The sequence below is a fragment of the Triticum aestivum genome, chromosome 4B (assembly GCF_018294505.1).
Source record: "Triticum aestivum cultivar Chinese Spring chromosome 4B, IWGSC CS RefSeq v2.1, whole genome shotgun sequence".
NCBI classification, from domain to species: domain Eukaryota; kingdom Viridiplantae; phylum Streptophyta; class Magnoliopsida; order Poales; family Poaceae; genus Triticum; species Triticum aestivum.
The window spans coordinates 380413975-380432328 of NC_057804.1; the positions used below are offsets into that span (position 1 = coordinate 380413975).

Consider the following 18354-nt stretch of genomic DNA (forward strand, 5'->3'; position numbering starts at 1 on the left):
TCAAAAATTTCAAATGTGCTCAAATTATTTTGATAAGTGGGTCGCAAGAGTCATGTTTTCATTGCACACATTTTCAAATCACATACATAATTACTATTTCATATGAAACAGGAATTGTAATTCTGAAACATACATGAAATTCACAGAGAGAAGATACATTAAATCACATAAATAATCACTATTTCATTCACAAACAGAGAGAAGATACATTAAATTCCCAGATAACCCTTCCCCTACTGCTGCTACTTCTGATGTACAAAAGCAGGATCATCAGGTTTTACAAAACGCCAACAGTCTCCTACTCCTTGTGCTCACCCTTCTGATGTACGGACACCTTTTAGATGAATTTTTCTGCAGAAAACATCAAAGAATCTAGTAAAAAAACTGGAATCATCAGGTTCTAACAGACTGAAAGCAACACTGAAATATATTTAGATCAGGGTAAAAACAGTAAACCAACAGGAAATACAGAGTTAAAAAGCATTGGAAATACACAAGAAAATAAGGGCGTTAATATAGCTGTAATTTACAATGTCAAAAGACCAAGAAATTAGAGATAAAGCATGGAGTATGATAAATGTGGGACTTTACATTGTAATAGAAATTGAGGATATACAGTGAAAAAATAGAGGAATTCCACTGTAAATACCTGCAGTTTATACAATGTATAAAATTGGTTATTTACAGTGTAACTCCCTAAAAAAATGTTAGGTATTCCACTGTAATACCTACAAGTTTTACAGTGACTATGCAGTAAATTACACTATAAAACTGGGCGATATTACAGTAAAATGAAACTGAAAAAGCACACTATAGGAATGACAACAATGAAGTAGGCACAAAGACAGCATTTTAGACACATCAGAGAAAATTCACTGAATAATAAGTCAGCACTCTTAAGAAACCATTTTAAACGACCAATGATCCACCACTCATGATGTAACTGGGTCTACTTCCAAGTGGACGCATGATTCACTTGGTGTATTGTTGCAGAAGTGAAGAAAACAAACCCACGGTGGATGACCGACAGTTGGCACTTGATGTGCGCACCCACCCTAGATGAACAATCCAGCTCAATCGGGTCTACTAGAACAGAAGGAAAAACTAACACTGTAAATCTACGGAGGATCACCAACAACATCCCACACTTGGATGCACACCCAGCAAGCAGATAGACAGCAACAAATGGACATTCTATATGAGAACAAAACAACATTGATCAAGCAGATGTTACGAGGACAGATATGTGACTGCTACAGATGAGTGAATTATCAAAAAAAGGAAGAGCTACAGATATGCATATGCCTGCCAAATACACAAGACTAGTGCAGCTAAAGGATGATGGGAAATTTGCTTCTAATGCTACCAATTAATTTCAGTGCATGACAAGACAAAAAGCATGGCATCAACAACATCAGCAGCAGCATACTACCATCGTATAATAGCAACACAAGAGCAACAGTAGGTAGTAGAAGTAGAAGAGTGAGGGCGCTATCATGCACAGGGGCACGACCAGGAGTCGGGGAGGACGGGGCCAGAGTAGGTGAAGAGGCCATCCTCCTCCTTGTGGTGCATGCCGGCCGTTGTGACGGCCTTGACTTGCTGGCCATCGCCTGATTTTACTCCCCCACCCGCTGCTCCGCCTGCATGAATATATACCAATAAAACGAGGTAAACTGAGAACCAACAGAGCACTTTCTGTATTACCAGAACAAAACTGAAATTCAAACAATAACATGGCCCTTGGTATGGAAACAATTCTGAAGGTATGTACCAATAAAATGAGGTGAAATGAGAACCAACGGCACAATGTTCAAAAAAGGCCAACAGGATGAAGCTATAGCCAGCTAGCTATGAACCATAGGTGTCTGTACAGCCAGGTCAGAAGAATAACACGGCTAACATAAGGAGCGACACAACAGTTGTTGTGCTACCACAGAAAAATTGGGATTCAAACCTACTGTAACTATCACTCCATCCATCATTTAAACTACCAAAACGTCTTTATATTGAGAAACATAGGTACTGGTTGCATATATAGACTAGTAGCAGTACTATGTGTGGCAGTTTTAACAAGTCAAATAATTTTACTGTAGACAAGTTGCATATATAGACTAGTAGTAGTAGTACTGTAATCTAACAGTGGCTAAAGCATACAAGAAACATATTGCAGTGTACTCTAGACCAAACAAATTCCCACCCATGCCTTGTTTCAGATTAGACACTTTCTTACAACTGAATTCCAGATACAATTGGTTTAAGCTCCATGTGTACTAATTAAGAAGGAGGTGACAAGTAGCCATTGCATGTGACGGCAGGAAGACAGGAAATGGTTAGGAAGAAGAGGAGAAGTGGAGCACTGAATGATCCATTGGAGGCCCTGGTCTTATCCTTCTCGAAGACGACCCCGAATCCCCGATGCACTCGATGTCGACCACATTGGAGGCATTGACTGAATACAAACAAGAACATAAGACAAATAGTACAAATATTAGTAAGATAAGCAGCTATAACATAACAGGAACTGGAACGAACAGTGAGCCATCTGCCTGGACCATGAACCTCGAAGAAAGCAGTACAAAATAATTGAATATTGATCCTAGAATGCACAAGGTGGTTACTGATCCTAGTGTTAACTGACAATTTCTCAATAAAGTTTCTGTACAACAGAGCAAGGTGGTTAACACAAAGGGGAAACAAAGAATTAACATGGCAGCAGAGCAAACCAATACAACTTGCAACTAATAAGCACAGGATATTGCTTGGCAAATCAATTAAGCTTTGGTTAATTATTAAGCGGTGAGAATTTCTTATTTGCACGTTCATGTCGATAAGCAAGTTCTAGTGTTCTAGTGAAAAACAAATGATAACGCGAGGGGGCCAGGTTCTTGTTCTCGCTCACCATTGATGATAGCACTTGATGCACATGTCGTGGCTGCAGTTGCGCAGCATGACCCTGCTGTTGAGCTCCATGCAGATCCCGCACTCCTCCTCTATCTCGGCGTCCATCTCGGAGACGGGCCTCTTGCTATCCTCTGGCTCGTCTCTCCTCCTGTACCTCTCCGCGCACGCCGCCCTCTGCCTCCGGTCGTCGGAGTCGCTCATCCCGTGCTCCAGTTGCATGAGGGAGGAGAATATCACGGCTGCAGACGGACAGAGGATGGGCATTAGTAATATCACAGGTCGAATCTCCAAGCCGACACACTGACAGCGTGAACATCTGCTGTTCTTGTCCGTTGTTTAGAGAGTGTTTACCGACTCTAGAGGCAAAAATGGCAAGCAACATGTGTACAACACCAGCAGCAAAATCCCAGAAACAAACCTGTCTCAGAATGCAAACTTGATCCAAATCCATGCCAAACTGAATCTACCAAGCCTGACAACATCAACATGACTCGATTGTTTCCAGCTATTGCAAGGCACGCCAGAAAACTTTCTTTAATTTTCTTAGGAGTTCTAAGGACTTAAAAGACACAGTAACAAATTCTTGGTTTAAAGCTTCAATTAATATGACATTCAGAAACTGCCGAAATAAGGTAAACAAAGCAGATTACAGTAAATCAATCTTTACAGCAAAGACATCCATCTGCCTGCCAATTTCGTGACTAAATTCATGAATGTTTCAGTTTGCGAGTTAACCACTAGAATCCATTCATTTAGCCAGGAGAGCCTGCAACCTCAAGGTTCTATACACACACACATGGTTCCTATCGCCTTCAGGCTTCAGACTATTATCCAGCACAGACCAAACAGAGCCAAAAACAACCCCATCGGCCAAGCACACAAAGAAACTACAAACTCCTCACATCTCCACATCAAAACAAGTAGAGCAAGTGAAATTTTTTACAGAGGTGGGCATCAAAGCAAGAACCAGTGAGGGGCGATGCAGGGCTCCGGCGGCGCGGTCAACGGGCAGGAGAGGCCGGATCTGCCAGGTGGGGGAGGAGCTCCACACGACGAGGCTGGTCAGAGGCTTCGGTGGCCAGAGGAAGCGGGTACGAGCGGCGAGATCCTGGACAGAGTCCATCCATGGTGTTGGCTGTCATAACAAGGAAAGGACACAGAGAGCGGGAGGTTAGCGAGGGAAGGGAAGAAAGGGAGCACGTGAAAACGAGAAGGCAAGGGAGAGACTTAGCTCACTGTCCTGGGACTCTTGCCGCCGGCGGGCACGCGCGGTGGAGCTATTGGTCCTGTGGTGCTTCGATGAAGACGGAGGAGCTTGGGAGGGCGCCATGGCTCTTGTGCATGCTTGAGCAGCGAGCTCCTCTCGCTCAGACGCGGGCGCCGAGGGCTGGACGAGCGCGGCAGCCCTGCGGAGGAGGGCGCGGACCGAGGCCTCCGGGACGGGCGGAGGAAGAGCGGCGGACGTCCTCCAGGAGGCGAGGAGAAGCAGTTGGTGGCGCGCGGGCGCGGGCGGCGGGGTCGGATGGCGGATCGGCGGGGTGGCGGCGGCGATGGGGGAGAGGGAGCGCGTGAATGGGTGGCGGATCTGGAGCACTAGGGTTTGTGGGGTGAGAGGGTGAGGGAGTTTTCTTTTTTCTTTTTCTTTTTTTCAGACAAAGAGGGGGATGGGGTGAGGGAGAAAGGGCTACCGTCGGATCCGAGAGCATCCGACGGCGTTTGAGCACGATCCGCGTGACATGACTACGGACCAATCAGAATGCAGTACACGTTATGACCTTCTGAATTGGTCGTAATCGACTAAAAATAAGGTGTTGAACCATATTTTTCAAAAAAAGGTGTTGAATCATATAAACAGTTTTATGATATGAGAAAATCAAAAAGAAACATTCTCATTGTGTCACCAAATGTGACATAGTTTTCCATTTTTTGAATGAATGTGACATAGTTTTATGATATGAGAAAATCAAGAAGAAACATTCTCATTTTCTTTGGACGAAAAAATCATTTTCCATTTTTTGAGTGCCCCAAATGAGGTTTTTTGTGAAGAACCTACCAAATAAATGTTGCAAAATTGGACCAAATCAATTTTCTAAAATACTAGTCCATATTTAATGCATAATTGACCAAATGGTTGGGTGTAAAAAGTTTTGATCCACCTCTCGTGAAAGGACAAATTTCCGCTGATTCAGCTGGAAGCGGGTCAAATTTGAACTGCAGCTGCCTCATAGTTTGCTATTTATTTTTTCCAAAAATCATTTATAGGTACATAAGTATCTATTTAATCAGAGAAACACCTAAACAAATTCAAGATTCAACCACTAGCTAGGAATGGTCATTCCCGCCGTTTTGACCGCATTTTGAAACGGGCATAAAAAAATAAAAATAAAATCAAAAAATTGGGAAACCTTCGCATTGTGTCATTATATGTGGCCAAGTTCCCAGGAAAAATAACAAACTTGTAATACGACAATTATTTTAAAAAAGTGTTCTCAGAAATGAGCTATCATGCGTGAAGATTCATGGCTTTCAAGCCAAATGATCAATCTTATGGCCACATTCATGGCATAGTTTTTTCAAATGATCTCATATTGTGCACAAGGGTGCATCTTGGAATTCCAAACAATGTTGCCTAAGGAAGTTTTCATTTTCGTTGGACGAAAAAACCATTTTCCATTTTTCGAGTGCTTGAAATGAGGTTTTTTGTGAAGGAACTACCAAATAATTGTTGCAAAATTGGACCAAATCAATTTTATAAAATACTAGGACATATTTAATGCACAATTGACAAAATGGTTGGGTGTAAAAAGTTTTGATCCACCTCTCGTGAAAAAGACAAATTTCCGCCGATTCAGTTGGAAGCGGGTCAAATTTGAACTGCAACTGCCTCATAGTTTGCTATTTATTTTTAAAAAAATCATTTCTAGGTACATAAGTATCTATTTAATCAGAGAAACACCAAGAGTTTTCCAATATTCAACCACTAGCTAGGAACGGTCAAGCCCGCCGTTTTGACCGCATTTTGAAACGGGCATAAAATATTCAAAAAAAATCAAAAAATTGGAAAACCTTCGCATTGTGTCATTATATGTGACCAAGTTTCCAGGAAAAATAATAAACTTGTAATAAGGTAATTATTTTAAAAAAAGTGTTCTCAGAAATGAGCTATCAAGTGTGAAGATTCATGGCTTTCAAGCCAAATGATCAATCTTATGGCCACATTCATGGCATAGTTTGTTCAAATGATCTCATATTGTGCACAAGGGTGCATATTGGAATAGCAAACAATGTTGCCTAAGGAAGTTTTCATTTTCGTTGGACGAAAAAACCATTTTCCATTTTTGAGTGCCCGAAAGGAGGTTTTTTTGTGAAGGAACTACCAAATAATTGTTGCAAAATTGGACCAAATCATTTTTATAAAATACTAGGCCATATTTAATGCACAATTGACAAAATGGTTTGGTGTAAATTTTTTTGATCCACCTCTCGTGAAAAAGACAAATTTCTGCCAATTTAGTTGGAAGCAGGTCAAATTTGAACTCCAGCTGCCTCATAGTTTGCTATTTATTTTTTCCAAAAATCATTTCTAGTTACATAAGGACCTATTTAATCATAAATACATGGTTTGGTGGCGATACGTCGAGGTTTGGGCGGTGGCCGAGGGCCCCAACTCTAGAGCGCGTAAACTCGCATGCCCGCCGCGTGGTCACCGCATGACCGTGGCGTTGCCATGTGTTCTGGGCGGCCTAGGCATGTCTAGTGGGTTGGGCACTCCCCAGGTTGGTGCTAGGAAGAAAATTACAACATAATATTCTCACGAGGAGACCAATCGATGCTCAAACATGAATTAGCAGCCAAGTGTTTGACTAGCGGTACGGGAAATGTACATGGCTAATGGGCGTGAGTTTTGGCTGAGGATGATCAGTTACTAAGAAGACCGTTTCCACAAATTTTTAGCTCAAAAGGAGGAGCCTAGGTGGTACTTTCTTTGCAAACCACCACACTGGACATAAATACGAATGTTAAAGCTCGGCTCAAAATAATGAATGAATTGAGCTGGCATTTGGTGGAGCATGGTTATTTGGGCATAGGAAAGCATTGTAGAAAATGGATACCATTTGGACATGCCAAAGTGGTACTTCCTTCACAAACTGTTACTCTGAACAGAATAGGAAAATGAATATTTTTGAATTATTTTTGAACTAGGCAAGGAAGGTTTTTACATATTTGACGAAGATATGACCCAAAGAATTTATGAGATTTTTTGGGGAATTTTGGGAATGACAGAAATATAGGTTGCTTCACAACCTAGGGCAAAAACTGCCACATGGACATGACACATAGGCAAAACTGATGAGGTGGCGCCTAGTCATAGCAACCCACCACAATTTACAAGGCTATGACCATCTATATTGGTCATTAACAACTAGAAATAAGGCAGCGGACTAGCACTGTTAGCTTTATGACCATTTCATGTAAGGAAATTATGACCTTTCTGACCAAAATGGTCGCAATGGTTTAGGGTTTGGAGCCCCTCGAACAGCTTTTGACCAATTGGTCTCAAATGGTCATAAATCTATGACCAATTCTTCCAGGGTCACTGACAGAAGGTCATAAGTTGACATATTTCTTGTAGTGAATGAGTAAAGAGACTTGCCGGTAACGAGATTGAATTAGGTATTGAGATACCGATGATCGAATCTCGGGAAAGTAACATACCGATGACAAAGGGAACAACGTATGTTGTTATGCGGTTTGACCGATAAAGATCTTTGTAGAATATGTGGGAGCCAATATGAGCATCCAGGTTCCGCTATTGGTTATTGACCGGAGATGAGTCTCGGTCGTGTCTACATAGTTCTCGAACCCATAGGGTCCGCACGCTTAACGTTCGGTGATGATCGGTATTATGAGTTTATGTATTTTGATCTACCGAAGGTAGTTCGAAGTCCCGTATGAGATCGGGGACATGACGAGGAGTCTCGAAATGGTTGAGACATAAAGATCAATATATTGGACGACTATATTCAGACATCGGAAAGGTTCCGAGCGATTCGGATATTTTTCGGAGTACCGGGTGCTACCTCTTGAGCACTGCGTTGGATTTCCCCGAAGAGGAGAGGATGATGCAGCAAAGTAGCGTAAGTATTTCCCTTAGTTTTTGAGAACCAAGGTATCAATCCAGTAGGAGACCACGCACAAGTCCCTCGTACCTACACAAAATGATAGCTACTTGCAACCAACACGATTAGGGGTTGTCAATCCCTTCACGATCACTTACGAGAGTGAGATCTGATAGAGATGATAAATAATATTTTTGGTATTTTTGATAGATAGATGCAAAGTGAAAAGTAAAAGGCAAAGTAAAAAACAAAGTAAGTAATAAAGCGATAGAGATTCATATGATGAGAATAGACCCGGGGGCCATAGGTTTCACTAGTGGCTTCTCTCAAGAGCATAGATTTTCTACGGTGGGTGAACAAATTACTGTTGAGCAATTGACAGAATTGAGCATAGTTATGAGCATATCTAGGTAATGATCATGTATATAGGCATCACGTCCGAGACAAGTAGATCGAAACAGTTCTGCATCTACTACTATTACTCCACTCATCGACCGCTATCCAGCATGCATCTAGAGTATTAGGTTAAAAACAGAATAACGCCTTAAGCAAGATGACATGATGTAGAGGGATAAATTCATGCAATATGATAAAAACCCCATCTTGTTATCCTCGATGGCAACAATACAATACGTGCCTTGCTGCCACTGCTGTCACTGGGAAAGGACACCGCAAGATTGAACCCAAAGCTAAGCACTTCTCCCATTGCAAGAACTACCAATCTAGTTGGCCAAACCAAAAAGGATAATTCGACGAGACTTGCAAAGATAACTCAATCATACATAAAAGAATTCAGAGAAGATTCAAATATTTTCCACAGATAATACTGGATCATAAACCCACAATGCATCGGTCTCAACAAACACACCGCAAAAAGAAGATTACATCGAATAGATCTCCACGAGAGAGGGGGGGAACATTGTATTGAGATCCAAAAAGAGAGAAGAAGTCATCTAGCTACTAGCTATGGACCCGAAGGTCTGAAGTAAACTACTCACACTTCATCGGAGGGGCTATGGTGTTGATGTAGAAGCCCTCCATGGTGGATGGCCCCTTCGGCGGAGCTCCGGAACAGGCCCCAAGATGGGATCTCGTGGATACAGAAGGTTGCGGTGGTGGAATTAGGTTTTTGGCTCCTGTTCTGATCGTTTGGGGATACGTAGGAATATATAGGAGGAAGGAGTACATCGGTGGAGCAGCAGGGGGGCCACGAGGTAGGGGGGCGCGCCCAGGGGGGCGCGCCCTCCACCCTCGTGACCGCTTCTTTTGTTCCTTGGAGCAGGGTCCAAGTCTCCTGGATCACGTTCGGTGAGAAAATCACGTTCCCGAAGGTTTGATTCCGTTTGGACTCCGTTTGATATTCCGTTTCTTCGAAACACTGAAATAGGCAAAAAACAGCAATTCTGGGCTGGGCCTCCGGTTAATAGGTTAGTCCCAAAAATAATATAGAAGTGGAAAATAAAGCCCAATATAGTCCAAAACAGTAGATAAAGTAGCATGGAGCAATCAAAAATTATAGATACGTTGGAGACGTATCAGGCATCACCAAGCTTAATTCCTGCTCGTCCTCAAGTAGGTAAATGATAAAAAGAGAATCTTTGATGCAGAGTGATACTTTGGCATAATTTCAATATAAATCTTCTTAATTGTGATATGAATATTCAGATCCGAAAGATTCAAGACAAAAGTTCATATTGACACAAAAATAATAATACTTCAAGCATACTAATCAAAGCAATCATGTCTTCTCAAAATAGCATGGCAAAAGAAAGTTCATCCCTACAAAATCATATAGTTAGGCTATGCTTCATTTTCGTCACACAAAGATGTTCCTAACTTCTATACCCCCGATGACAAGCCAAGCAATTGTTTCATACTTAAATAATCTCAAACTTTTTCAACCTTCACGCAATACATGAGCATGAGCCATGGATATAGCACTATGGGTGGAATAGAATATGATGATGGGGATTGTGTGGAGACGACAGAAAAGGAGAAAGTCTCACATTGATGAGGCTAATCAACGGGCTATGGAGATGCCCATCAATTGATGTCAACATGAGGAGTAGGGATTGCAATGCAATGGATGCACTAGAGATATGAATGCTCAACAAAAGAAAACTAGTGGGTGTGCATCCAACTCGCTTGCTCATGAAGACCTAGGGCATTTGAGGAAGCCCATCATAGGAATATACAAGCCAAGTTCTATAATGAAAAATTCCCACTAGTATGAAAAGGACAACTTTATGAGACTCACTACATGAAGAACAAGGTGCTACTTGAAGCACAATATATGAGACTCATTACATGAGGAACAAGGTGCTACTTTGAAGCACAAGTGTGGAAAAGGAGATGGTAGCATTGCCCTTTTTTCTTTTCTTTTTTTTCTTTTTCTTTCTTTTTTCTTTTTTTGGACCTTTCTTTTTTTGGCCTTTTTTGGGCAATGCTCTAACAATGATGATCATCACACTTCTATTGATTACAACATAAGGATTACAACTCAAAACTTAGAACAAGATATGACTCTATATGAATGCCTCCGGCGGTGTACCGGGATGGTGCAATGAATCAAGAGTGACATGTATGAAAAATAATGCATGGTGGCTTTGCCACAAATACGATGTAAACTACATGATCATTCAATGGCAATATGACAAAATTAATGTATGTCATGATGATGATGATGGAAGTTGCATGGCAATATATCTCGGAATGGCTATGGAAATGCCATAATAGGTAAGTATGGTGGCTGTTTTGAGGAAGATATAAGGAGGTTTATGTGTGATAGAGCGTATCGTATAATGGAGTTTGGATGCACCGGCAAAGTTTGCACCAACTCTCAAGGTGAGAAAGCGAAATGCACGGTACCGAAGAGGCTAGCAAAGGCGGAAAGGTGAGAGTGCGTATAATCCATGGACTCAACATTAGTCAAAAGAACTCATATACTTATTGCAAAAATTTAGAAGCCATCAAAAATCAAGTACCACACGCATGCTCCTAGGGGGATAGATTGGTAGGAAAAGACCATCGCTCGTCCCCGACCGCCACTCATAAGGATGCACAAGCCAGGTACACTTCATGTTTCAAATTTGTTACACAACTTTAACCATGCGTGCATGCTACGGGACTTGCAAACTTCAACACAAGCATTCTTCAAATTCATAATCACCCAACTAGCATGACTTTGATATTATCACCTCCATATCTCAAAATAATTATCAAGCATCAAACTTATCTTAGTATTCAATTCACTCAAAAGAAAGTTTCACATATCTTGAATACCAAGTATATTAACATTAAGCAAATTACGATGCTATTAACGACTCCCAAAATAATCTAAGTGAAGCATGAGAGATCAATAGTTTCTTTAAAACAAATCCACCACTGTGCTCTAAAAGATCTAAGTGAAGTACTAGAGCAAGAATTATCACGCTCAAAAGATATAAGTGAAGCACTATGAGCAAAACTATCAAGCACAACAGATATAAGTGAAGCACATAGAGTATTCTAACAAATTCCAATTCATGTGTGGCTCTCTCAAAAGGTGTGTACAGCAAGGATGATTGTGGTAGACTAACAATCAAAGACACAAATAATACAAGACGCTCCAAGCAAAACACATATCATGTGGTGAATAAAAATATAGCTCTAAGTAAATTACCGATGGAAGTGGACGAAAGAGGGGATGCCTTCCGGGGCATCCCCAAGCTTTGACTTTTTGGTGTACTTCGATTATCTTGGGGGTGCCATGGGCATCCCCAAGCTTAGGCTCTTGCCACTCCTTGTTCCATAATCCATCAAAAGAATTCACCTAAAACTTGAAAACTTCACAACACAAAACTCAACAGAAATCTCGTGAGCTCCGTTAGAGAAAGAAAACAAAGAACTACTTAAGGGACTGTAATGAACTCATTCTTTATTTATATTGGTGTTAAACCTACTGTATTCCAACTTCTCTATGGATTGTAAACTATTTTACTAGCCATAGAGTCATCAAAATAAGCAAACAACACACGCAAAACAGAATCTGTCATAAATAGAACAGCCTGTAGCAATCTGTAACTAACGCAAACTTCTGGAACTCCAAAAACTCTACCAAAATAGGAAGTCCTGGACAATTTATTTGTTGAACAGCATCAAAAATAATCAACGCAAAAGCACGTTTCTGTGATTTAACAAAATTATATTCGTGCGTGCAAAGTTTCTGTTTTTCAGCAGAATCAAATCAACTATCATCGTAGGTTATCCTATAGGTTCTACTTGGCACAAACACTAATTAAAAGATAAAACCACATCCAAACAGAAGGTAGATGGATTATTTATTCCTAAACAGAAGCAAAAACAAAAACAAAAATAAAATTGGGTTGCCTCCCAACAAGCGCTATCGTTTAACGCCCCTAGCTAGGCATAAAAGCAAGGATAGATCTAGGTATTGCCATCTTTGGTAGGCAATCCATAAGTGGCTCTCATGATAGATTCATATGGTAATTTTATTTTCTTTCTAGGGAAGTGTTCCATGCTCTTCTTTAAGGGAAATTGGAATCTAATATTCCATTCCTTCATATCAATAATTGCACCAATCATTCTAAGGAAAGGTCTACCAAGAATAATAGGACATGAAGGATTGCAATCTATATCAAGAACGATAAAATCTACGGGCACATAGTTCCTATTTGCAACAATAAGAACATGATTAATTCTTCCCATAGGCTTTTTAATAGTGGAATCCACAAGATGCAAGTTTAGAGAGCAATCATCAAAGTCACGGAAATCTAGCAAATCACACAAAGTTTTGGGAATAGTAGAGACACTAGCACCCAAATCACACAAAGCATGAAACTCATAATCTTTAATTTTAATTTTAATAGTAGATACCCACTCATCATAGAGTTTTCTAGGGATAGAAACTTTCAACTCAAGTTTTTCTTCATAAGATTGCATCAAGGCATCAACAATGTGTTCGGTAAAGGCCTTATTTTGACTATAAGCATGAGGAGAATCTAGCACGGATTGCAACAAGGAAATACAACCAATCAAAGAGCAATTTTCATAATTAAATTCCTTAAGATCCAAAATAGTGGGTTTAGCAACATCTAGGTTTTTATTTCTTTCAATCCCACTTTCATCAATTTCATCATCAAGATCTAGAAACTTCGAATTCTTAGAACGCCTTCTAGGTAAAGGAAGATCATATTAAGTTTCATCAAGATTCATATTGCAAAACAAAGATTTAATGGGTGACACATCAATAACTTTTAGATCTTCATCTTGATTTTCATAGGAATTGGAAGAACATGCTTTAATAAAGGCATCTTTGGAAGCACGCATCCTAGCGGTTCTTTCTTTGCACTCATCAATGGAAATTCTCATGGCTTTGAGAGACTCATTGATATCATGCTTAGGATGAATAGATCTAAGCTTTAAAGAATCAGTTTCAAGAGAAATTCTATCAACGTTCCTAACCAAATCATCAACTTTAAGCAATTTCTCTTCAAGCAAAGCATTAAAATTCTTTTGCGAATTCATAAACTCTTTAACACTACTCTCAAATTCAGAGGGCATCTTATTAAAATTTCCATAAGAGTTGTTGTAAGAATTTCCATAATTATCAGAAGGATTACTAGGATAAGGCCTATGATTAAAATTGCCTCTATACGCGTTGTTTCCAAAACTATTCCTACCAACAAAATTCACATCCATAGATTCATTATTATTCTCAAGCAAGGTAGACAAAGGCATATCATTGGGATCAAGAGGAGTATTTTTAGGAGCAAACATCTTCATAAGTTCATCCATCTTTTCACTCAAAACATTGTTTCTTCTATAGCATGCACTTTTTTACTAGAAGATCTTTTGGTGTGCCATTGAGAATAATTAGCCATAATATTATCAAGCAATTTTGTAGTATCTCCTAACGTAATTTCCATAAACGTGCCCCCCGCGGCCGAATCTAAAATATTTCTAGAAGAAAAATTCAATCCGGTATAAAATTTTTGTATGATCATCCATAAATTCAAACCATGAGTAGGGCAATTGTGAAGCATTAATTTCATTCTTTCCCAAGATTGGGCAACATGCTCATGATCAAGTTGTTTAAAATTCATAATATCGTTCCTAAGAGTGATGATCTTAGCGGGAGGAAAATACTTAGAGATAAAAGCATCTTTGCACTTGTTCCAAGAATCAATACTATTTTTAGGCAAAGACGAAAACCAAACTTTAGCACGATCTCTAAGAGAAAACGGAAATAACTTCAATTTTACAATATTGTTATCCGTATCTTTTTTCTTTTGCATATCACACAAATCAACAAAATTGTTTAGATGAGTAGTGGCATCTTCACTAGGAAGGCCGGCGAATTGATCTTTCATAACAAGGTTCAGCAAAGCGGTATGGATTTCACAAGACTCATCATTATTAAGAGGAGCAATCGGAGTACTAAGGAAATCATTATTATTGGTATTCGAGAAGTCACACAATTTGGTATTATCTTGCGCCATGGCAGCAAGTAATCCAACACACAAGCAAAGAGAAAGGCAACGGAAAAAGGCAAACGGGAAAGAGAGGAGGAGATTGGGAAAGAGAGGGCGAATAAAACGGCAAGGGTGAAGTGGGGGAGCGGAAAGCGAGAGGCAAATGGCAAATAATATAATACGAGAGATAGGGATTGCGATGGGTACTTGGTATGGTTGGCTTGCTTGCGTGAGCCTCCCCGGCAACGGCGCCAGAAATTCTTCTTGCTACCTCTTGAGCACTGCATTGGATTTCCCTGAAGAGGAGAGGATGATGTAGCAAAGTAGCGTAAGTATTTCCCTCAGTTTTTGAGAACCAAGGTATCAATCCAGTAGGAGACCACGCACAAGTCCCTCGTACCTACACAAAACGATAGGTACTCGCAACCAACGCGATTAGGGGTTGTCAATCCCTTCACGGTCACTTACGAGAGTGAGATCTGATAGAGATGATAAATAATATTTTTGGTATTTTTGATAGATAGATGCAAAGTGAAAAGTAAAAGGCAAAGTAAAAACAAAGCAAGTAATAAAGCGATAGAGATTGATATGATGAGAATAGACCCGGGGGCCATAGGTTTCACTAGTGGATTCTCTCAAGAGCATAGATTTTCTACGGTGGGTAAACAAATTACTGTTGAGCAATTGACAGAATTGAGCATAGTTATGAGCATATCTAGGTAATGATCATGTATATAGGCATCACGTCCGAGACAAGTAGATCGAAACGATTCTGCATCTACTACTATTACTCCACTCATCGACTGCTATCCAGCATGCATCTAGAGTATTAAGTTAAAAACAGAGTAACCCTTAAGCAAGATGACATGATGTAGAGGGATAAATTCATGCAATATAATAAAAACCCCATCTTGTTATCCTCGATGGCAACAATACAATACGTGCCTTGCTGCCCCTACTGTCACTGAGAAAGGACACCGCAAGATTGAACCCAAAGCTAAGCACTTCTCCCATTACAAGAACTACCAATCTAGTTGGCCAAACCAAAAAGGATAATTCGAAGAGACTTGCAAAGATAACTCAATAATACATAAAAGAATTCAGAGAAGGTTCAAATATTTTCCATAGATTATACTGGACCATAAACCCACAATTCATCGGTCTCAACAAACACACCGCAAAAAGAAGATTACATCGAATAGATCTCCACGAGAGAGGGGGAGAACATTGTATTGAGATCCAAAAAGAGAGAAGAAGCCATCTAGCTACTAGTTATGGACCCGAAGGTCTGAAGTAAACTACTCACACTTCATCGGAGGGCCTATGGTGTTGATGTAGAAGCCCTCCGTGGTGGATGCCCCCTCCGGCGGAGCTCCAGAACAGGCCCCAAGATGGGATCTCGTGGATACAGAAGGTTGCAGCGGTGGAATTAGGTTTTTGGCTCCTGTTCCGATCGTTTGGGGATACATAGGTATATATAGGAGGAAGGAGTACGTTGGTGGAGCAGCAGGGGGGCCACGAGGTAGGGGGCGTGCCCAGGGGGGCGCGCCCTCCACCCTCGTGACCGCCTCTTTTGTTCCTTGGAGAAGGTTCCATGTCTCCTGGATCACGTTCGGTGAGAAAATCACGTTCGCGAAGGTTTCATTCCGTTTGGACTCCATTTGATATTTCGTTTCTTCGAAACACTCAAATAGGCAAAAAATAGCAATTCTGGGCTGGGCCTCCGATTAATAGGTTAGTCCCAAAAATAATATAAAAGTGGAAAATAAAGCCCAATATAGTTCCAAACAGTAGATAAAGTAGCATGGAGCAATCAAAAATTATAGATACGTTGGAGACGTATCACCGGGGAGTTACGGGAATTCGTATTAGGCCTCAATGGGCCATACGGGAAAGGAGAAAAAGGCCTCAAGGGTGGCTGTGCCCCTTCTCCATGGACTAATCCGAATTGGACTAGGGAAAGGGGGGCGCCCCCGGAATTCCCTATTTGCCGCTCGTTGCGTCCAAATGTCGACGCAACGCAAAGAGCAGGCGATCGAAGCACTCACGTGGGCCAGCCCGTTAATCAATTGGGGCACTTCCGGTTTTGGGAACCTTCTAGAGTTTCCTAGCCAGGTTTTTCTTGTTTTGGGAAACTTCTAGAAGGTTCTCTGAACCTTTTTTTGTCATTTTTCTGTTTCTTTTTTTTCTCTTTTTTCTTTCTTTTCTTTTCCTTTTCTATTTCTTTTTGTTCTTTCCTTTACATTTCAAGTCCATTTAAAAAAAAATCAGGTTTCAAATTTTGTTCACAAACTAGAAAAAATGTTCATACTTTTAAAATATTTCCAATTTTGTAAAATATTTCATGCTTTCAAAACTTGTTCATAAATTCAAATAATGTTCGCATTTTTTTAAAATTGTTCGGGCATTTCAAAAATTGTTCTCATTTTGCGAAAATTGTTTGGAATATTTTTGTTCATTTTTTGGAACTTTTCAAATAATGACCGGGATTTTAGAAAAATGTTCATGTTTTCAAAAATTGTTCTTGTTTCCAAATTTTGTTCACGTATTCAAAAACTGTTCAAGGTTCAAATTTGTTTGGAAATTTTTAAATTATTCTCCGTTTCTAACTTTGGTCTAAAAATAAAAAATATATTCTTGATTTTCAATATTTCCTGTTTCTGTTTCTTTTATTTTCTTCTTTCTTCCTTTTCAAGTATTTATTTCCCTTTTTCTGCTTCTTGTTCTATTATATTCTTTTTTTCTTTCTCTTTTTTTATTTTAGAAAAAGTTTGAATTCAGAATTTCTGAAATTTCCTTTTTTTTCAATTTTGTTCACAAAATAAAAAAATACTTTCCAAATATGTTCAGGATATTCTGAAAAGTTCATGTTTTCAAAAAATGTTCCCGTTTTCTGAAATTTGTTCACAAATTCCAAATATGTTCAGGAGTTTTCCAAAAATATTTGTGATTTGAATTTTTTTTTGAATCCCAAAAATTGTTCTTGTTTTTCAAATTTTGTTCACTGGTTAAAAATCGTTTGGGATTGTCAAAAAATGTTCAGGTTTCAAAATTGTTCAAGGGTTTCCAAATTTTCAAGAAATGGTCACTTTTTTCAAAATTTGTTCGGCTTAATAAAAAAGAAATTTGAGTTTTTTTCACATTAATAAATGTTCGGTTGTTCTAAAAGTGTTCACAATTGGAAAATATGTTCGGGATTCAAAAAATATTGGTTCCACATTTTTTTTCGGGGTTTCCAAAAGTGTTTAAGAGTTCGGAAAAGTTCCTGATTTCTCGAATTTTGTTCACAAATTGAAAGAAAGTTCATGATATTCATAAAAAGCTTGCCTCTCCCTAATTTTGTTCATAGTTTCATAAATTGTTCACATATGCAATAATTGTTCGCTTTTTAGATTTTTGTTCTGAGTTTCACTAAATGTTCCATTTATTCCAAAAATGTTCCATTTATTCCAAAAATGTTCACTTTTTGGAAAAATGTTAATGTTTTCAAATTTGTTCAAAAATTTCCCTCTTTTCTAAAATTTGTTCAAGATTGAAAATTGTTTGACTCTTCCACAAAATGTTTGCTTTTCTAATATTTCCTACTTTGTAAATTTGTTCATAATTTTGAAATATTTTTTATTCAATAAATATTCGCTTTCCTAAATAATAACGCATTCGAAATTCTCAAAAGAAGAAATAGATATGTCTCCTTTTACAGTTATTATAAGCGGCGCTGCAACATTTAAACAGCAAAATTATGTATTGTAGTGGTTATGTACTACTTTTGACCACATGAGGTGCTGAGTTCGAAACCTTATGAGTCCATCTTTTTTAGGAATTTTATGCGAGTCCCGCTACTCACAAGATTGCACTGG

The 18354-nt window shown here is 39.4% G+C and overlaps 1 long non-coding RNA gene across 1 annotated transcript; it reads right to left on the reverse strand.

Annotated features, from left to right (window-relative positions):
* Positions 1–1174: 1174 nt before the first annotated feature.
* Positions 1175–4512, reverse strand: LOC123094853 (uncharacterized). The gene is made up of 3 exons (XR_006446007.1): positions 3872–4512; positions 2903–3143; positions 1175–2452 (listed from the first exon to the last, which is right to left on the reverse strand). It is a non-coding gene; the product is annotated as an uncharacterized lncRNA (long non-coding RNA).
* Positions 4513–18354: the final 13842 nt, after the last annotated feature.